This window comes from Bombus flavifrons, chromosome 5 (assembly GCF_040668555.2).
Source record: "Bombus flavifrons isolate JBK064 chromosome 5, iyBomFlav1_principal, whole genome shotgun sequence".
In the NCBI taxonomy this organism is placed as follows: domain Eukaryota; kingdom Metazoa; phylum Arthropoda; class Insecta; order Hymenoptera; family Apidae; genus Bombus; species Bombus flavifrons.
In genome coordinates, this window is record NC_138446.1 from 12,297,514 (window position 1) to 12,320,443 (window position 22,930).

The 22,930-nt window shown below is 38.5% G+C and overlaps 1 long non-coding RNA gene across 1 annotated transcript; it reads left to right on the top strand.

Annotated features, from left to right (window-relative positions):
• The first annotated feature begins 4 nt into the window (after positions 1–4).
• On the top strand, positions 5–6,654 carry LOC138179635 (uncharacterized). The gene is made up of 2 exons (XR_011173092.1): positions 5–2,615; positions 2,687–6,654. It is a non-coding gene; the product is annotated as an uncharacterized LOC138179635 (long non-coding RNA).
• Positions 6,655–22,930: the final 16,276 nt, after the last annotated feature.

Below are 22,930 nucleotides of genomic sequence, written 5' to 3' on the forward strand. Positions count from 1 at the left end.
GCGAAATCGATCGGGCAACGTCTGGCCGTGTGAAAGGTGGGCAAATCGTCGGCAGAAATATCAGGGGTTGAATAGCGTGGAACATCGGGCAGCGATCCTCGATATCAGTCACGGCCACGTGTATCCCAGAGGAGCGGCCTATCGCAACCGAAACGTGGAAGAGTAGATTCCGGATGGGTCGTTACTCAGAGGGGCTGGATATCTGTCCGTCGATTCTCGGTGGCGAACGAACGAATTCGAGCACATTGTACCTGGTGGCGCGGCTCTGCTCGACTCGGCTCGGCTTGGCGCGCCCGTCTATTTGGGTCGATCGATCTCCGGTAAGAGAGCAGAATGATCCATCGATGCTGTTACCCGTTCCTCCGCGTGGCTGCGCGCAAGACCGCACGTCTTGTTCCATCGTACATTCACCTGCATACACTCGCACACATATGTATCGTACACGTACACGTACAGGAAAAGGGAACTCGCGCGCGCGTACACTCACACACACACATACGTACGTAGGTACGTGTTTACGTGTATAGGTAACTAGAGACAACGGAGACGGACAGACGAACGGGACGGACAGACACTGTTCACAGGAAGTAACGCCGGCCAAAATAAAATAGAGGCGAGAGTCCGATGGAACGATCGGTTTCAGGAGGATGAGCTTCCTGAAGCTTCAGCGATTCGTTTCGCGGGCCCCGTCGCCATGGATCACATTGGTCCGTGAGTTTACATATCATATAGGGTTAACTAGTTGATATTACAGAAGATTTAATATTTTTATAATCCACATTGGAAGTTGTTATATCGAGTCGTTAAGCTTATTGTGTACAGGAGGAGAGCCACCCGTCTGCATAGGAACAATGGGATTTTAGAGAAGAAAGAGAGCTCTCTGTGATCTTGGGTTTCGTCGCTCCGTCTAATCTGTTAATCGATCGCGTTCCTTTCATATATCGCGAGGCAGGATATTCGTAGTTTTCTTTCGCCGCGCGCGGTGCACGACTCGCCGAATGAATTAGGGGATGAAAGGAGGATCGTTTGGCGAGCGGCGTCGAGCCGTTCTGCTTCAGCAGCCAGAAAGGCTTCAACAGGAGGAGGAGTTGGTTAAAGCTGTAATTTTTTATACGTGTTACTATTATACCGTGAAATGTTGGCGAATTTCATTCGTAGCGCGATGCAACCATATCATTTTTATTACTATTTCACGTAGTTAGATACATTAGGTCGGAATAAATAAAAGTTAAACTGCACATATCGTTAGAATTAAGAAATAATTGGTAATTAATAATCGTCGATGTTCGAATTGGATACTGATTGCGATGTTTAAATGATTTAATGATTGCGGTTATTTAAAAAGTTTCGATAAGAAAGAGTAAATAGAATATTCTTAAGATCGTAGATCGAAGTTATCTGTGAGGAATTATTATTGCGCTTAATTCAATACCAGCGATTCTTGATCATTGTCGTCATAAGCTGGGACGAAATAAAGTTTCGAACGAACGATTCAAAATCGACACGAACTTGCGAAGCAAGCTTCGACGTTCATTCGTATCACTTTTTATCAATTTATTAATTGCATAAGTTGAAGGGCAGTTAATTTGACTAAAAGCTCGAAGCTCGATATGAAATCACAGAGGGAATTAAAATTTGTAAATTGATCGACATTTTCGTTGCTTCTACTTTTTCGAGTACCTACTCTTTACTTTAATACACGCACACGTATATTTGATTTGTATAAAAACTAGGACGTAAGCGCGAAACGAATACATATCAGAAAATTGTGATAAGGAGACGTATATATAAATTTTTATAAGGTATATGTTTAGGCGATTTATTAAAATAATCGTGGAGTTAGAAGATGGAAAAAATGATCGTTAATTGAAGAAAGAATAGCGCGACAAACTTTCATATCCTGTATTTTTCGAGGAGACACGACAAATTTAGTATATTTTTAACGTTCACCGAATTAAATAATAGTCGTTAAATCACTTTGATTTGTAGATACGAAAAGATATTATTCTATAAACAATAATTCAAATATTGATACTTTTTAGTATATTTGTAACGTTCACTGAATTAAATAGTAAACGTTAAATCATCTTGATTTATGGATACCGAAATATATTACCCGGTGAACAATAATTCAAATATTGATACTCGAATTTAATAACGCGATATATACGTTTTACACTTAGACTGGCTGTTTTATTCCCCTCATTATACAATGGTAGCCAAAATCTCTTCATTTTGTTTATCTGATCTTTTTTACGCTTCCTTATGCGTAGAATATTAAACCAAAATTAAATGATCTAAAGAAGACGATCCTAAATTTTGTTTAAAATATACAAAAAATATAAAAAGAAGTGACTTTTTCATCTTAAGCCATATAATTATGAAGAATTTTTCAGGGCTTAACAATTAAAAGAGAATTCATCCTGGGAGTTTACCTCTTGCGAATTCTTATTTTAAAATCTAAATACGATCGATCCAACGATCGATCCGAATCATCGTATCGTTGGTACGTGACGTCACGGAAGAAAAATCCTGAAGGAATCTGAGGAGTGCGTGTCACGGTTCACCTAAAATTGACCTAAAGCTAAACGAAATCCTACGGATAGCCTGTTGATGTTCGTATTCGTCGTAATAAAGCTTGTATCGCACACCCTATGTAAACCTATTCCAATATCCAAGGTTCCAGATTGAAGCAAGGATATCAACAGCGGAGAAAAAGAGAAAAGGGAGCAGAGAAATAGTAAGGGGCTCCTATATATCACGTGAAGATAAAAGTTCGCGATAAAATTGACCATTTGTTTCTGAAGAAAAAAGAAGAGAGAACCCGGCGCGAAGATTCCATCGATCGCTCCTGGGGACCCGTGACGCCTCGATGAACGAACCTGGAATGCGTATAATAGTCAGAGAAAATTGCTCGGAAATCTTTCAATACGTTCTCTTCCGTGCTATGTCGTTCACTGGCCATTTGTACCGAATTCGCGACAAAAATAGAGATCCCGTTATACTTCGAATTGGATTTTTCGACAGTGAGGAACAAGATTTTTCTGAACGCTGTGCAATTTTATAAATTTCAGATTTATAACCCTTGACAAAAAGTACTTATATACGACTAGCCTTTTTGGAACATCCTGTGTATATGTAGTTTTATTAAAAACCAAAACGGTAGTATTTATAGTGGAAGTAATCGTTTAGTTCGATCAGAAACGTATCGTACAAACGTATTTCGACATAAATTTTGTCCTTTTTTTTTTTTTTTTTGCTTTGCAAAGTATGTTATATACCGAAAAATTTGCAGGAAATTTGCAATTTAAATCGGAAACACTTTTCACGATGTCGTTCATTAAATCGCGTATCTTTTTCGGCCCGGTGCACCGCGGTATCGCGAAATTACACGGAGAAACGAAAACTCGTTTCCATTGAGTGAGCGGGCAAGGAAAGTTAACTGAGATACCTTGGAAAATCCACCGTTCGTCTCCGTTTCCAACGAACGCCGTAAAAGTCCCGTTATAAGAAGCTGCTAGTAAAAAAAATGTTCGCTAAGAGAAATATACGGGATCGTTTCAAAAGATAGCTTGTTAAGAAATAAATTGATCTATTCGCGTATAGATATCCGCTGTTTTCATAGGGCTTTTCTTTCATTGTAAGAAGCAAGTTTCCACGTAAAAATATCGATGATATTCTTACAACGTATCGTTTCTGTAACATATGTAAATGACAGGGATATTCTTTGATATTTCAATTACCGTACCCATAGTGCAGTTTTGAGTGATACGAAGAACGATAGTGATCGAACGATACGATAGTTATGTAGACAAGGGTATCAGAAATCGCGAATGCTTTGCACGCTTCAAGTGTGACACTCGATATCGGAAAGCGTACTTTTCCTTCGGGAACAGGAACAGGAGAAGTGTCAAGGAATTCGGTCAATCGCGAATAAACTTGTCACGGAAAGCTTAGGTGTTTGATCAAGGTTTTATCCTACGAGTATCTTTGAAGCCTCCAGAAATATCACTATAATCGACGAAAAATTCTCCGTTCTTGACCTTCTGACCTCCTTTAAACCTGAAATTTTAATAAAAGGAACAGGGTGGAAAAGAAGCGAAAGAAAGTGGTATCGGATATTGTTATTGCTCTTTCTTTTCTTTTTTTTTTTTGTTACTAGCCTTTATTATAATCGATCCGTCGCATTCCTCGTCGCATTTCGTTCTAGTCTATATCTCTGTACTATGGATAACAGCTTTATTTTTTCTAACAAACAATTCACCTAAAAAAATATTTCGTCCCGAGCCTCCACGATTTTTTATAAAATACAGTGTTTTCTATTAAATATATTAAATTTAATATCGTATCGTATTTGTTATCTCTTTATTTATTTTTATTTACTCAGTGCACTATTCGTACACTACGTGTGTTTGTATCTACGTTCTCGACGCACTTTGACGAATACATCTATGAAACACACAAATATTCCTAACTTACAAATTAGAACCATTTCAACCAGTACAAATTAAATATATCTTACCTATATAAATTAAACTTAACTCTATTCAGACTTTCCTTTTCTATTTTACATTTACGTCCTCTTCGTTACTAGCCTTTGTACTAACCACTGCCTCTAATTTCGCCATCGAACTTTTCATATCTTCTGCCAATCTCACACTGTCTGTTAGCATATTTTCGATTTTCCTTTTCAACTTCAGACTAGCGCCCAGCTTATTTACCCAACCCCCGAGGTCTTCCGATAGCTTTCCTCTCAAACGCTACGTAGCTCCATACATGCATCATACTCTCTCTCTCTCTCTCTCTCTCTCTTCCTCCCTCTCTTTCGCTCTTTCTTTCTCTCTCACATAATCTGCATTCTTTTACTCCTATTCCTCTCGTATTCCTCACATTGCCACATCTTAATCGTGCCCACTATTCCTTGTCCTTACCTTCGATATTCTTCTTGATCCAATAGACTGCCATACCCAGCTCCTCTTCCCTGGATTTGTAAGTATCGCGATAACTTGACCTGTCTATCCTACTGCAACGTTCATGCATATCTTACTGCACCTTCCTTCCTATTGCATTTTTCAGTTTCTGCTCTACCCTGCTGGTGCATTGTATTTGTTAGACGCAGCTTTATTCTAGGCAACACTTTGGTTTGGATACAAAAATAACACAGGATTCTTGGTGAATCTCTTAGATAGCAATTTCTTATAAAGGTACGCGCGCGACACCGTGGCAGATACAAAACGGAAGTGGTGCAACTTGAAGAGAAAAATGGAAGCGAAGAAAAAAGAAAGAAAAGAAACGAGAAGAAATAAAGTCTGTGTGCAAGTTCGGCATAGACGGTGAATTGGAACGTGGTTTTTCGCCATACCGTATCGTATACTTCTTTATCGTATTGTGATTTACGCCTGTTACGATCTTTCTTGACTCATGCGCGCGTTTCATACATTTAACCTGTACCTTAATTTATTCCTATGCTCTCGCCGGTCGTAATGGTTCGTAATAGTCGTAAAAGTTGCGTGCGTCAGGCTGCCATTAATCCTGATTATTCTCGATCGCTTCACGGGTCACGCTTGCACGATCAATTCTTACGTTTTGTAATTCTCCCTCGTAGCATATTTTTCCAAACAATCGTCGATGTATAAATACTGACTTTCGAGTGCGTCTGTCGCCATAATATACAAATTCTCGTATTTCTTCTTTGCTTTCTGCCAGAGCAAGCTAGCTATTCTTTCGTACGACGATTTTCCTAGCGACTTGCCATTCCTTGTCCGACGAAGAACATGTATCACGTCAATAGCATCCATGTTATATACTAGCCTAATTAATACTTAATTAGAATGTATATAGAGGAAGATAAGACAAGTGATGATGGACCAATATTGTATCGCAACAGGACCAGTACCTTCGTCCTAAATCTTAATTTACTATCTAAATGTAGTTATATTTTAATTTATTATATATCTTGCAGTTCGTCTTGTCTCGTTGTTCCAACAGTAAGATTTGCCTGCTAACGCGTTTCTACGTATATTTCTATTCCATAATCCTGTACGCGAGCGTACGTTTCCTTATTAATGATCCTCTATGTTTGTGTCAGTCTTTGGTATTTCGTTCCAGTTCTGGCTGTTGTTCTGTGGTTTCTCTATTCGTCCAAGCTCCACAATACTCTCAACTTCATGCTTCCCTTTATGAAGTTTGCTAGTTGGCATATTAATTTTTCGCTTTTCGTTGTTATCATTTCTGTTCATTCCTCATTTCTCAAAGTGATTGGTCTGACTTCTGTGTATACTGTGCAGCCATTGATCGATTATCGTTTCCCTATTTCCTGTTTCCTCAATTTCGCACAGTCGACATAATAGCTTCTCCTGTATTTTATACTTAAGTTCGTGTCCTATCGTCTTTGTCCAACTCAGTTTACCAATTAATCGTACCCATGCAATAGTTTCTATCGACAGTGGTTTATTTAATGTTAGATAGTTCGTCGCTTATCGATGGCATATCCTGAATTCTTTTGTCGTCACGGTGTATATCAAATTTGATATTTTAATATATTACATTTCGTTAAAATTGTTTCACGTTAAATAGAAGCTCGATATCGTGTTTATTAAAACGTGTAAATAAAGTTGCATTTATTAAAAAGTCTATAACGTCGAAAGTGGAAGCTACCAGCGAAATGAAATAAGTGAAATAATACAGTTCGATTACAGTTTTTAAAGGTATACGTTAACTTGGCATTCGTATACACTGATATGCTGTAGGTACATAAATTTTCACTTGAAAAATTAATATTAATTTACAACACGGCGCAACATTTTATCGAAAAAGCAATTTCAAATTTCCTGCAAAATTCTACTCGTCGTACTCGCGCTCGATATACAATTTTTTAAAACCTTACAAAGGTTCTTCCTTGAAGGTTTAACGTTTCATTAAAAATACACCGTTATTCCATAATTTATTGGAAAACAGCGAAGTTTCTGATAATGGATCTTATCGTTTTCTACCGAATAATCAATTTTTCCTGCCCATCGCAATATTTGTCATATTTTACGAACTCGTTTCAGCATGAAGTACGAATCGAGATTCTTTAAGTTCGACGCGGTCATTAACAAACGCAAAAGCACGGAACTACGGCAAATAAATTAACAGATACGATGAAATAATGATCTATCTTTGGACATTTACGTATTTATCAAGATGAAATAGCCTACTTCGTCACGTTTCGTTCGAAGCAAAATGTTATTCGATAAAATAATTCATCGATACCGATATGACAATGATGAAATCTCATTTTCAATATATTTCACGTGATTCTAACCGGTTCTTCCGATTTTATTACCACATTTCTACATAGAAGTCATGAAAAAAAATTAATTTGAATAAAATCAGTAGAGTTTCTTTCTCGATATCGTCTTGAAAGCTGTGCAAAAAAAAAGAGGAACAGAGCAAATACAGTTAGAAAGCTCGCCGTGAAACGAATATTTTTCATCGCGGTTGTTTATTTTTCAGTGGAACGACTGTTTAATCTGATGCAAAAGCATCGGAACACCGCTATTTACTCGCGATAACATCGTTATAAATATTGTTGGTCAATGGTGAAACATTTCGATCCAGATTCTGCGGCGTAAGAGAGTATTTCATAAATTTCACAAACGTGATATACATCGTAGGATCTTATGCTACATTTAATTTATTTACAATGAATGGATTGTACAGATGTTGATTAAACAGGAAACGATGGTAGTTTAACGTGAACTAATCGCAACAACGTACTATAATTTAGACAACTAAATAGTTAATTCGCAACTCTCGTCACCACGGATCCAACGCTCTCTCTCACACGGACCACGCTATCTCGACAACGCAGTTCGCACTCTCTGACTTCTCAACTAACATTCTCCGGCTTCTCCACTGACACTGACTGTTAATTCGTCTTTCTCTCTTAGCATCCCTTTGTCTTTTTATCTCAACTTCACCACGCAGGTGTTCCGCAATCGCTCGTGGTCAGGGTCAGTCATCAGGCCTTTTCCACGAAACTATTCGATTGAAGGATCGACGACACATTGTTGGGTCTGTCGACACCTCGGCTTTCTCGCGACATCGTTTATGGTTCACCCGATATCTCTTAGGCCTTTTGTCCACGATACTGCAACATACATAAATTCCCAGGATGAAATGAACATAATTTTCCAGCATGTACAAGCGACTTTGAAAAATTGTCAAACTTGTATCGTACTTTGTTGGAAGCAGAGATGGAAGATAAAGTCTAACAAAATTATTGTAAGAAAATACTGTTACGTAAGGAGGCGTTAAAAAATACTGATCTACTGTATGAAAAAAATTGCTCTCACTTACTGTATATCTACTTACACAAGTCGAGAAACTCGTAAACCAAAGCAGAGCGGTCGCGACGAATACGTCGACGAGTTCTGTAAAAGCGTAATCTTCTCGTTTAGAAAACGCAAAAGTAACCAGCACAACGATCGATCACCTGAATCCTACGATCCTAAGATCCACGATCGGCTGCTTTATCGTTTCGAAATTTATGGGTCGAGTCAGAACAATTGCGTATTTTGCGCGAGTTTGGCGGATACGTGAAGCAATGAAAAATTGATTAAAAATCGGCAGGATCGCTTTTAATCGAGGATCGGGTCGATTCAAAGTTCGCGAAATCTCGAAGATTGAATACGAAATCTCGAACGAGGCTCTAAATTTGGAATATTTCGAGGAAAAGCGGTTTTCAAGTTACGCTCTTCCATAAGCTGAAACGCTTAACGCGGTTCTTGCGTTTAACGTTACATCGCCTTCTGACGAAATATCTGCTATACCAGTGTGTGTTAGAACGATCACTGTAGAACTGTACTACATCGTTAACGTCAGAACTATAATAGAACCATAATACGTACGTAAATGTCGCCTATATAAATCAGTATAAAATTGTAAGGAAATTAATTCAATGAAATGCATCTAAATAATTGTGTATCCGCTAAATAGAAGCCAGCATTAATTTTCGCAAAAACGTCTATACGTTTTCGGTAATCGTAAAAGGAGGAGGAGAAGTAATTATTATTTTATTATAACACATATGATTCCAGTGTTAATAAACATCCACCAAAATACGTTGTAGAGAGCCCTTATTCGAGGTTTCCATAGGATTATCGAGAAGCGTGCGACAGTATCGGCGTAATTCCCGGCGCGTATTAATTTCGAGGAAAGAAAGAGGGGACAAAAAGGTACAAAACAAGCGTTTCCCTGGCGTAGGCAAAGAGACGCGCCATAAATAATCCGCTTTACAACGGCGGTGAGTCGTGCATCCGCAGAGGTTAGCGTGAAAAGTGCAGCTTGCATCGGTGCGCCCTGTTATTCCGCGCAATAAATACCTCTCCGTGTTCGGGCAGAAGTTAAATTTCGATCACAGAGTGCTCGATGTCGGGGTCGGATAAACTCTGCAACACCCGAGTTGTATTCGCTACGAATCCGCTCGAAATTCGTTCCGTGGTCTCACGATTCGAAGCGACAACCGCGTCGAACTCCTTCGCCACTGCGATAAGTCGAGGAAACAATCCCCTTCGATCTCCTACCGTTGAATTTCGCGTTACGGGAAATCCTGCGTTCTGTACGCATCGCGTACGAAATCGCTCACAGGTTTCCTTCGTGAGATTCACCATGGGTCCAACGGTGTATCGAAAAGAATGATTTTTTTCGATGATAAACGAGCCGCTCATCCGCCAAATCGGCTAACTCTGCGAAGCAGAGAGTAGGAAAAGTTGGTGAAATTATCTGAAATAAGGATCGATCGAGAACTGTGGCGTTGTAAAAAGTTCGAGAAAGTTAATGGAGTTAACCGCTTTGGCCTGTGAAACAGCTCAAATCGCGTACGCAGATGTACGTAATCTGGAGAACGTTTAATCCGCGGTGTTCTATTTGTACGGGACATTTGAAACTTGATACACTTTATATGGGCTTTATCGTGAAAGGTATTTTCTTTTTTTGAAAAATGTTATTTCCTAAATATATAACAGCTACATACTCTCGGGAAGGGCTTAACTGCGACGAATATAAGCTGGAATCAAAATTCGATGGAATACAAATTTTAGCGATAAGTTGGTATTAAATTTAAGACAAATGTTGGTTTCGTAGGTCGAGAAGTATAAGCATTGAACATATCGCGAGCTTGAAATTCATCATAACGCGTACATATCAAAGTGTGATATAAGCAAATTTTTCTACGGTATAATATATATATTATATGTATATATATACACGTATTTTTTACTACAGTATAATTTTCATGCGAACGATCATTAAAAACTTGAGAATTATACAATTTTTAAGGAGATTATTTTACGAATCAAAGTATCGATCGATAACATTCAATAATTTCAGCAATATAACGAATTAATGATCGAAACGCAACGTAATTTAACATGTAAGAAATATTTATCTTCTGTGAATGATTCGAAGAAGGTATTAGACCGAAAGGATCAAGAAAATATAAACATAATTGACTCTGTGTAAAGTGGTCGACAATTCGTTCAACGAATCGCATTGTACGAGATAGCGAATATTTTTTGACATTTACTTAAATTCTTTTAATACGAAATACATGTAAACCAAACGATATAACGCAAATAATTTTCGTTGTTGGGAAAAATTCAGAGTATAATTATCTGCTTGTTTGCCTACGTTAATTAGTTCTTCTCGTGTATAGTCGTTAGACGAAGGAAGAGATCGCCGTCGAATATGTACAAACATAAGCTCGTAGCAAACGTTAGTTCGTCTCAACTGATACGTCTAATCGATACTAATCAAAGCGAAATACAAACCTTGATCTTTGCAAACTAGTCTTCGCAGGCAGTCGGTAAGCAGCTTTGAGCAAGAATCAACTGAGTTTGCCTAAGCAATAATTTTGACGAAGTCTCGTATATGTATCTGCATATACTTCGTACGATCACAGGCAAGTAATTATAGAAGCTGTGAGCATTACAACTTAACCAGATGATGTTTCTTGCGAATGATTTCTACGAAGAGAAAGATGAATCGTTGGAAATTTGTCGCTGATACTGGGGGCAATATATTTTCCAACACGATCGATAAATAATTTCCAAGTATAATAGATTGTTAATATTTATTTTCGCGGAAGTTTTATCACGATTTTTCAGAATTCCAAAGTTTTAATTAAATTTTGGGAAAGTTCGAAAGCAACGCTTGGGTTCGCCACAACTCTGAATTAGTAAAACATTCGATTACAGTTGCTATCTTTTTCAACTTCCCTCTATAATAGGAAGCATCTGCTTATCGTGCAAATTAATCTTGTACCGTTCCGATATCTGATTTGTCATAATCGACCGAGATAAGCGAAACACCTGAAACTTTGCATCGAATAGCTGTCTCCCTCGTTGTTTGTCTTATCTCGAGCGACGAGATAGAAGACGACCGAAGTCGAAAACAAGACGACCAAGAGTTTTCTCGAAAACGTTCGCCAAACATTGTGCAAAAACAGAGATCAAACGCATTGGAGATAAAAACGAGAGAGTCGTCAGCGAAGTAGCTCGGCAAAAGAAACGTCATATTTCTTTGCAGCCAGTTCGTTTCAAACGTGAAATGTCCGCTGCAAAAATGCGTCGCGACCGTCTCGCAACGGCAAAGTTGGCCCTGACACGATGTAGCCGCGTGCTACGTCGAGTTAGCTAGCGACGCAAGTGAATTATATCTTGTTACGAACCGGAAGGGCCAACTCCTGTAGACGTCGCTCGCGCGAATAAATTGTATCTCTCGCGGCGAAGTGGCCGACGACGACGCAAGGAGACCCATCCCGCGGAAAGATTAGAAACCGTGAGGCGAGCTGGCCCCGAGGAAAAAAAGAAACGAACGTTACTTTGTAGAGGAGCACCGTACAACCTGCTGAATTAATTCGGTGCACTAAAGACCCCGTGTCCCTTTTGCAGCGACGCAAACGTCGTCCAACCTTTTTCATCCCTGTGTTTCACGTTGGTGCGCGTTCAAAGGCGGCCGCGGCATTATCGCGTTAGATTTGGCTATGTAGTTTGAAAGCTTCTGTCGAGTTCTCTGAGAAAAAGTTTTATGCAGCATGATCTTTCGTATTTATTTCCCAGTGGAATTTATCGCGTGTCACAGAAAAGCCAGTTTCACATTATCAGCCGACAGTAAGTAAAAGTGGCTTTTTTATATATTTGCACGTACAGTGAGATTTTTGGAAGTTGGTGTAAAAAGGAAATGTTTATAAAATGGAAACAAAGAGAGAGGATGAAGGAAATTTGATTTGGTTTAAAGCATCTGATTATAAGCTACCTAAATTCGTCCTATTATAAACATGTATTATAATTATTATAAACAGAGGGAAGGTGAAACGAATATATTATGTTCGATATTACGTTCAAGAAGGTATCGTTCTACGCTCTTCATCGTAGTATTGTTTTATATGGACGTATATACTTGCAAGGCAGAAGTTTATTCCAAAGGATATTTTACAGTTTAGTAACGAAGAAAATAGTGTTTATAATGAAATGGTAACTCTTATACGAATATAACAATACTTATGTATGTGCCATTTATTAAAATGTAAATCTTATTCGACACAGCATGGAAGAAAGAAAGCATTCTCCACGTAAATTCCAATTTGCAAATAAAAAAAGCGGAGAAAGGTCGACAAGAACAGCCGGATTAAGATTCGATCGAAGAACCCTCTAAATTATCATGGTCGTTCCATTAATCTTCCTCGCGAATCATTTTTGCATATGACTAGGGCATAAATTTAATTCAACGCGCTGCTCAGCTTCGTAAATAGGATGGTTAAATAATTCACGCGTTCTGTTACGTTGATATTCAGTTCCTGCTCTCATAATTCATTTGCTCGCTTTACGTTGTCAGTAACTATCGGGCCGTGATCCAAAACTTTCACTCGCTACCCTCAAATTAGCCGATCGATGTATTTCACCGACTGCTCGACTCAGCTCGAAAAATTTTCGCTTTCCTCCAGAAATTCCATGTAAATTTTCTCACGTATTCCACAATTTTTCGTTCCAGATATGACAAGCCTGAAAGCTGTATTCGAACAAAAATTAGTTAAAATTGGTCGACTGCGTTCGTAGCGAAAGTTTAAATGGACTCGGATGGAAAGTAGTTGCAGGGCTACCGAATTTCCTAGTTATATGAACAGAATTAATTGAACAAGCGAGACATTTCTAATCCCGAAAGAACGTATTTGCAAATTAGACAGGACACGATCCAAACATCGAAGTTACCTGTATCGATGCACGCGCGAACTTTGGTAAAAATAAAAGACCTTATTTCCGAAATATTTTTTAATTCCTAAGGATCTATACATTCGTAAATTTAAAAACGTACTGTATCGATACTCGCGCGCGTGCTTCGATAAAAATATAAGAAGGTTATTTAACGATAAGTGCGGCATATATTTAATAAAATTATTATTTCGATAATTTACGAGCGACAGGATAGTTTCTAGTGCGACCGATAGTTGCGAGGATACGTATAAATTTTCTACTGCGTTGATGCGATAAGAAAAAAAAAAAGACGTATACGATTTCAGTATAGTCGGTAGAATCATAGTCAGCCAAGCGAAAAGGACATTCGGACATTCTGCTTGACACGCGACCGCCGTTCGCGAGGTTCATTTAAATACGGAAATAAAGTAATTTCGTCTGACAGCGCTAATAACTTGCGGCCGATGGCATACGTTCTGCAAACCCGTCCACGGCTACCATCAACTTAGATTCACTGTTATCGCTGGTTAATACAGCGTATAATGACGGCCGATTAATTGCGATTACGATCGCTCACGACACACCAGTTGCTATCTTGACAATTTACATCTTTACCATTTGTTCGGGACACGATAGTAGAACGCTCTTATGTTCTGCCGCTAACTCCTTAGAAATATTTCTTTCGTAATCTACACATTTCGTCCTCGATAGATATTGGCTGGCTGTTCTAGCAAACTTTCGTTTCGCGTTTAGGAAATTTAACCTGCGTTTTATGTACAGTAGCAGGGAAGAAAGAAAGTTCAAAGTTGCTAAGTAATTTATTCGCCTGCACATAGTAACTTTTCCATTAAATATTTTTCGCCGTGCTACTTACAGTCGGTCAGTGGATCGTAAATGTCTTGCTACGAAGTTATAACAAAAATACAGAAATTAGGAACAAAATTGACATCGTTCTTACATACAGAATGAAACAAGAAATCATAATACGGCATTTACCAGCCTATGGTTATACAGGATGGTTGGTAACTGGTGGTACAAGCAGAAAGGGGGTGATTCTACGCGAAAAAAGAAGTTGAAAATGTAGAATAAAGATTTTCCGTTTGAGGCTTTGTTTTCGAGAAAATCGACTTTGAATTTTCGTTCGGTACGCGTGCACTTTATCGCGTCTCGTTATAACGGATCTCACTGTAGATCGTTGTCTCGATGGAAAAATTAAAAAAAAAAAAAAATTTTTATTCTATATTTTCGACTTCTTTTTTCGAGTAGAATCACCCCCTTTCCGCTTGTACCACCAGTTACCAACCACCCTGTATAACATTGTTTTCGTATTTTTAATCATAGAATATACCGACATCGTTTGGCGCGGTATAAATGAAACACCCTGTACATTCGTATTTCTTCATTGGCTCTTGTGAAACTCTCTTTCGTAAAATTATGATATCTTTTTATGTTTCAACTTTCTGCCGCTCGTTACTACAATTTTACACCGATTAGAATTAAATAGAATACACACGTTGCTAAACGACCAAACGATTATCGACTAAAACGAAGTAGCGAAGAATTAATTATTCAACTTTAATCCACTCGGTTCAATCTGAATATTCGACAAAGAATTGGAGAATGTTAGTGAAGGCCATTTCTAATATTTGATTTACTCTCAAACGTCTGGACCCTTTAGTGGCGTTTCAAACAGAAGATCTTCTAATTACGTTGAACAGGCTGCACTTCGTTCATCCTGGGTTCTTGCCTGTCAAACTAAAGATCAAACGTCGACATTCGATCAGGATTCTCGCAGGGCTGAACAAGCAGCCCTCTTTTACATACACCGGCCATGTTCAATCACGACATAACGGAGATGATGTAACGGCCGGTACATGGAGCACAGATTAAAAGAACTTTCGAGAAATTCTGCCGGTGAGCTTTCCATTTTGTGCGCTCGTCTTTTTCCGTGGTGTCGAGTATTAACGTGATTGAGTTACGTACCGTGAAGAATCGACAAGTCGAGCTCACCGAACGATCAAAAGCTGGCTTTTCGTAAGACGAAGCTTCGTATTTCGCTATTTTGACTGCACCTAATGGAAAATATCCTTTTTCGGATTACCGTCTTGGCTACGTTCTATTTTCCTTTTTTTTCTTTTTTCTTTTTCATCTGATATTTTCCAAAGACAATTTCAAATTAGATTTTCATCTTTGAAGGAATTTTATAATACAAGTAGCTCGGATTCGAAAAAAGCATCGAAAAATGTACAAACGTGATTTGCTTTATTAATATCTCTAATAAAATATCTCTACATTTTCTTCCAAGCGTTTTTTGAAAGTAAAGGAACGATCGAATATTTAAACAAAACATTGAGCACTTGTTTATTCGTTTACCGTTCGCTGACATAAACTCCAAATATATTGCCACGAATCTCCATCGCTATTGAATCAAATAGTAAATTAGTAACAAATCATTTAATTGTTATTAGTTAGTATTGAATCATCGCGCGTAATACGAACTATTTTAACACATTATAATATGTATCGTACTAAGATTTATAATTGACAGTGGGTTTTGGATTTGCAAATATTTTTTGGTGAGTCGATCGATAAAATTGTGCGTTGCGCGCGATATTCAAACTATAACTACAATTTATCAAACGAGATATTTGAGTAACAGCGTGAATCATTCATTTCAAACGGAGTTAGTCGAAGTTGGAATATCAAGGAATATTATTCTGATAAATTATCGTGGTATTTAATAGGTGCTTTTATGATCTGGTGGTATTCGTTAACGCAAAGAAAAGAAATATCAGATGGAACGCAGAAAGAAAAGAAATATTAGATACATCATTCATTGTGCGAGAAAGAAAATGAAAATACTTTAGGGAAATTAATTTCTGCTATTCCTTGTCATAAATCATGTTGCAGGCTATTTTTATTACAATAGCCTTTTACTTTCGTATTCTTTCGCAATTTTTTAAGTTTTTTCATTTTTTTTTTTTTTTTTTTTTAACCTATTAAACCAAAAGGCTAGAAGAACGTATTTTAAATATCAACCTGAAACTCGTACGATGTTTCTACTAAATGCTAGCACTGTCGCTACGTATGAATTTATCTGTCGTTGCGCGTACATTGTCCTATAGAAAATGGTACGAGAGGCGCCACGTCCAATCACGTTTAATTGTCTACTATCCTCCAACTAATCGACTTAAAACTAGCGTGTGACCAAGCCAAAAGTTCTCGATACGCGGATCAAATTCCTAGTATACGAGTTTGTACTGGCCAGAACCGGTTGATCCCCAAGGTAGAGGATCGTTAGAACCGTTTGTTCCATTATGAGCATCGAAACGTTACGAAATTGGGAAATTTTACGACTGCCTAGATCGACGATCTAAAAACGAAAAAATTCATCCTTTAAATAAGTACGCTCTTAAAGTGCTCGCTGGGAAAATCGATTCTTCCCATTGAAAATTCCACAGATTTTCAGTCTGTTAATCGAGAACGTCGGATTAATTGATTATCGAAAAAGGTTTTTGCAATGGATACGATCTTCTTTGTTGCTTAGTAACTTTATTGCTAAGCGATAATTAATTTTCTATTTTTGTCGCACGGAGTAATTAGATTACGTATTAAAATCGTGATAATTAGTTCGAAAGACAAACAAGGGAAAATGATTCGAACGAATGGAGAACTTTCGTCGACGTGGCCATAAAGTTTCAAGCCTACTGTTCTTCGATTCTACTTGTAAATTAACGAAGAGAGTGGCGATTTCGTTCTCTGCAGCTGTCACCGAGAACTCGAACTACTTACGACTACCGCTTCTTCCAAAAGAGAGATGCTCGTAGATGATACGAACCCAGTCGATCAAAGCTTCGATCCTATGTATAAAATACTCGTGCTCGTTGCTGGTTACAGCAATTCACATGAACGTGAATTCGTACGTGGCAACAGTATAGAAAAAGTTTACACTTCCTTTTCGTAGAATCTTCTGGAAATAGTCGGGAAACATTTGGAAAAATGTTTCCTTCATTAATTGAAAACTGAAATTGGTAAAGCTCTCTTCGGTTCGCAGACGTTCAAAGACACGGATGCCTTTGTGATGCAAACTAACGGCTGAACTTAAGCTAGACGATCACGTTTTTGATGCGGTTCATGTTAATTTATCACTTAATCTCGCTGTCTGAGGCGCTCGTAAAGCCTCCTGCGAGACAAAGGATCCTTAACTGGATTCGTAACCAGACGCTAGTAACAACCAGCGAGTCGATGAATTAATCAAGTCCTTTGTATCCTTGTCCGGCGTCAACCAAGTGACTACGTAGTTTTAGCCAACATTATCATATTGATTAATTCTTACGCGTTTAGCCATTTTTAACGAAACTTACGTAATTTATGGTTATTTGCGAACAGACTTGCGTGCGTATATTCAATCGATATATTCTAATGCGTTAATTCTTTGCCTACAACTTCTCCATTATCATAAAATAATAATACTTCACCAAGTACGTAAATAAGTACTTTGGGGAAAAAAGAAAACAAGTAAGTTTCCAACATATTCTCGCGTGTACGTATCAAAAATAACTGATGGTTCTCTTAACGACGTGCAATGACTATAAAAATTATTTGCATTTGCCATTGTACTTATTATAGAATTTAAATGCTAATTAATTAGATTCAAGAACTCTTGTATAATTACAGTTTGATAATATGAAAATGAAAATGACGAGAAGAACGCTTTGTCGGAGAACAAGCGCGTGTGTGTACCGATACTTTTCGTAGCCACTGTATTTTCTTTCTATCTGCCGCTTTCTCGTTAAACGAAATTCTTGAAATTATTTCCCTCGATCCCGGCGCATTCTTAATTTTCCTCTTGGCGTTTCTTACTCCCTTCGATGCCATTCTCTCATTCAGCCGGTCTGTTTGTTCCAATCCCATAGACTCGGTGGTCTTTGACGCTTTGCATTCGATTTCCCTTTCGTCCCTTTTCACCTTTCACCCCGTCGTCGCCGCCGCTTTCCTCTGCCGGCTATTTTATCTTTCATTCGTCGGCTTTTCTTTTTGTCTTTCAATCCAACGCGCAATCGGCCACTTTTCTCCTTCAATCTAGTCCACGATAAAAGCCCACTTTTGATCTCGGTTGGCCCTTTCTCATGCTAGTTACCCCTTTCGTTTCTGCGTGTTCCCCTTACCTTTACCTTTCTTCCTCCCTATTTCTCGGTCGTTCCACTTTCGTCTTTCAGCGTTTTCCTCCGCGCTCTCTCTCTCTCTCTTTTTTTTCTTTTTTTTATTTTATCCTCTTCTCCTCTTTTCTTCGCTCGATGTTTCAACGACGTTCCCGTTTCCTCCGCGCGACCACGATCACTACGTCCTGATTCTGCCCTTTACCCGGGATCCTTGTCAGAAGCCAGTTAACACCTTTTCCCTGTCTTCGACTCGAATATCTGCTTTCATTGGGAAGTTGGCGGTGGACAGCCTCCTGGAAAGCGCCAGCAAAGACTTTCCAACAAATTTGTGCTACGAAATCCCGGCTTCTCGAGGTACGTACAGGCCAACGAAAGATATATTAGGTCTTTCGTCGAGATCGCGGTCATCTAGAAGTTGTTCCTCGATTAAGGCTGCTGCTACGTGCACGCACTCAGCAATATCCTTCGACATGTGGGACTTTTTCGCGCGAGAAATTAACTCGCCATGAGATAATAGATTTACTTGCCGATCGATACTCGGATTAACGGTCTTTCGTGTATTTTATTCGCCTCTTTGTCGTATATTTCTGTCGGTATGCGTGAATAGCTTTAACCGTCGATAGTGGTATTTCTTTCGCTGTTGAATATCTTTCGTTTCTATCGGTTCGTAATTTATAAAGAATAAGCGGTGTCGTTAATTAATTTACTACTTGTGAATAAACCGCGGACTTTTGTCACGCGTTTACAGGGAATTCGGAAAGTGCGGAAGAAACGTGCACGACACGTATATTGTACATAAATATATAAAATATCCAATGTAAAATATTTATGATATTTATCGGGTGAGGCAAATTTCTGTTTCGCTCGCACCTTTCTTTAATCCTATTCGTGAACGTACGAATTTGCATAAATATTCGCAGTGTATTTATAAGTTACAAAATGAAGTAACATTGTTAATTTTCCGGTATATATATACATAGCCATAGGGAGGAATTGAAACGAGCTGTAGAGATCGGAGGCGCGTTAATTTAATTCAGGAACACGAGTGGTGGACGCAGCGTAGAAAGCGATGAAAAAACGCCTAACTGTGACGATGTGCAGGGTACAGGAAAAGGCCGGAGTATCAGGGCGTACGGGAAAATAAACTTTCGCGGCCATTACCGTCGGCATCTATATTTAATCGGGTCGCTGCGGGTACAATAAAATTCCGGATCGATTTTCCATTAATCGGCTATTAGTATGCAATAGCTAGTTTGTTCGTGTACGAGAAATGACTTTGGTCTCCTGAGATAATAATAAGGCAGCAATCGTCCCGCGAGGACGTTCCTCGATAACGTGTAACCACTGACCGAGAACTTCATTTATCGAATAATGGACCGTGTAATTCAACGAATTTGTCTTATTAGCTGATTACGAAACGCCTCGTCGACATTGTCTAATTCTTCAATTGCTTCCTTCCTCTTCTATTCTCTTCCTCCTGCCTGACTTTCGAACCTTTTCCAGACCTCGTCCTGGTAAATTCGTTGTGCGAACCAATCTATCGTACAGCGAATCCTTGGTTGCTCGCGAAACAATGGATTATTTTCTATTTCACGCAATCGATGGCAATACCTGCTTCGCCAAATAAATAGCAATTGGGATAACCAATGCTTTCGTTCCAGTAACACTCAACATTGATAAACGATATCGGATTAATATTCAGACGCAGCACTATCTCTGTATTTGCTTGCATAAGAGATTATTCAAATAGCGTGTTGCTTATTCTACGAGAATACATATGAACCATTTATCGTAACTTGAAATTACGCGAACTGTTTTTTTTCTGGCGAATAACGTCCGATCGTTTTGGATTGCCCGGAAAATTCGTTGCGATTTTTAAGGAACTTGGTCGACACGAACGATCATGTTGAAAAGTTTCCCGCTGAAAAACCTGAGAGCTTGTGGAAGGATGGAATATTCATGTTAAGCGAAAGATAGAGAAAGCTTGTGGAAGAAAATGGCATCTATATAATTCGATAAATATATATCGAATGGAAATGTAAATCGGAAGGAACTTTCCGGGCGACCCCGATATTTTAACAAACAAGAGATTGCCCTCTTTCTTAGATTCCGCGCGGTCTTCTTCTTTATATCTTCTAATAATATTTGCAAAATCGCATAGAGTACTTGACGTATAGCGTAGAAAATGTATAACGTTGGAAAATATATAAAATATTCAAAGCAGGATCATACTCGTCGTAGTATTTAACGTACAACTACCGAAGATGCAATAAAAGTATAAAAATATAGAAAACCGCATTAAAGAAGGAAATTTAGAAAATTAACATCACGAACTTGCACGCTCTATACAATTACAGAGAAAAATAAAGATATATTTTGCAAGGTATCGTTCGAATTCTCGAATTGAGATAATAACCGTACCAAATAATTACCAAAGTACTAATCGAAATCGAAACCGAATTGCCTTTATAAAAATATGTATTTGCGTAAATATCCGCTGCCGAGTGATTAGCATTTACGTGAAAGAAGTTTCCCTGTCAGTAGGTGGAAACACGGAGAGCGACGAGGAGTAATCGAGACGAAGAATGCGCGCCGGGAAATACTTGATAGAGATCGTGTGCCAGAAAAGTAGAAAATTGAAACATCCAACTTCGCCTAAATGCTATCTATGTTCGCGAAAGTGTTGACATTTACTACCCGGCTCTCATTGTCAGCGATAACTGTTCTCACGTTTTTGGCAATTTTCCAGTGCTCGTTCGCCGGCCAACTCGCTCTTCGCAAATCACTCCGTGGCTAACGTGTTAAATAGTTATGCGAGACAAATTGCTTGGCATAATACGGCTCGTTGTCATTGGAAATGATAACCGAGCGAAGCTGATCCCATTTATTTTCATTTTCCTTTCTCTCTGTCTTATTAATCTTTCCAATTTATTTATCCGTTCTTTTCCTACTTCGTTATTATCGTTATTACGATAGAAATCGGCAAAAAATATTTGCCTCGTGTATCGATTGAATAAAACGGTAAATGTATCTTTCTTGGCGAAATTTACTGGACATATACACTGCTGGCCATAAATATTAGGATATCAGCTGACATTTGGCAAAAATTGTACGCTTCCCACTGACTTCTCTTTTCTAGGTATTTTATTACGAATCTGTCATTTCATTCGTACTATATGGAGTCTTCTAGTGTACAATAGTAAATGAAGTAAAATTTGTTAGAATTATTCGATAGACGTAACAAGCAAGCGTCGTGGTATATATAGCTGGCAGTGTGTATACACCTTTCGCAGTCAAAGGGTTAATGCAGTAAGAAGAAAGAAAGTTCAGTGGTCGCGAGTACATCGGACACAATTTTCAACGATTCAAAACTGAATAAAGTGGAGAACACTTACCTAAATGGCTTTTCTCATCTACGTTTCCCTCTTGTTCAATTTGCCGTGCATCACGCAACGCAATGGAAAGAATTTCGTTCCGAGTCGATTACTGGTGCATTGGGATATTTGTAAAATTTGAAAAACTAAAAAAGAAACCGCTGTACAATTTTAATTTCTTTCGGGTGGAAAGACCACCCGGCCTCTGGTGGCCGAAACAACTCGTCCCGAGTCATCGTGTACCTGGACGATAAACAGAATACGTGAATAAGTTATGAAAAACAGTATTATGTATAGAAGGCGTCGTATAACGCGCCGTGGTGACAGAATTTACATTTACTACACGCGAAGCTGCATCCAACTTTGTACATGAATAATTGAAACGTGTCATGAATCAACTGATTTCAATTTCAAAAACATCCACATCCCGCACACGCGGAACTCCAAGTGGGCGTTTAAAATGCAACACGCGCAACTATGACGAAAGGGATTAAAAGAGAAACAAAAATAATAGCAACGACGTAAAAAGAAAAAGAGAAGAAACAAAGATGAGAAAGAGGAAGAGGAAGGACACTCGAATAGAAAACGAAGAACTAAACGGAAATGGGATATGAGAGTCATGAAAAGGCTCTTCTCGCGGAGACTTCCTCAAGAAATTTAGCATTCCCGCCACTCGAAATCGTGCAACGGGAATCGCAATTTTTTTTTCACAGCCGGCTCCTTTGATTCGGGCGACATTTTCGCGAAACGAATTTCTTTCCGTCAAACGTTAATTACAGCGGTCGTCGTACGCGAGTTTTCTTTTTCATTTCCTCTTCGAAATTAGTCGTAAACTGCTTGAAAGCAGCGATCTTACTAATTAAACGATCTCAGGAAATTAAAGGACAAAGGATGCATCTGCTGACTCGTACAAGGTGGACAATGTATAACTAACTGATTCTGATTGCCAGTAAATTTCAAATAAAATAAATAACAGTCTTTTTTCAACACAAGTCGTTCATAATTACCTAATACTTTACTTTAATACTTGGAAATTATATAGAAGACATAGTGCACCAAGTTGCTCAACGAATATTCACTTGACAGAACTACGTTTCGTACAGATCTCGGAATTTTGGGCTATGCTCTCGCGAATCTTTTCACGATATTTTCAGATATG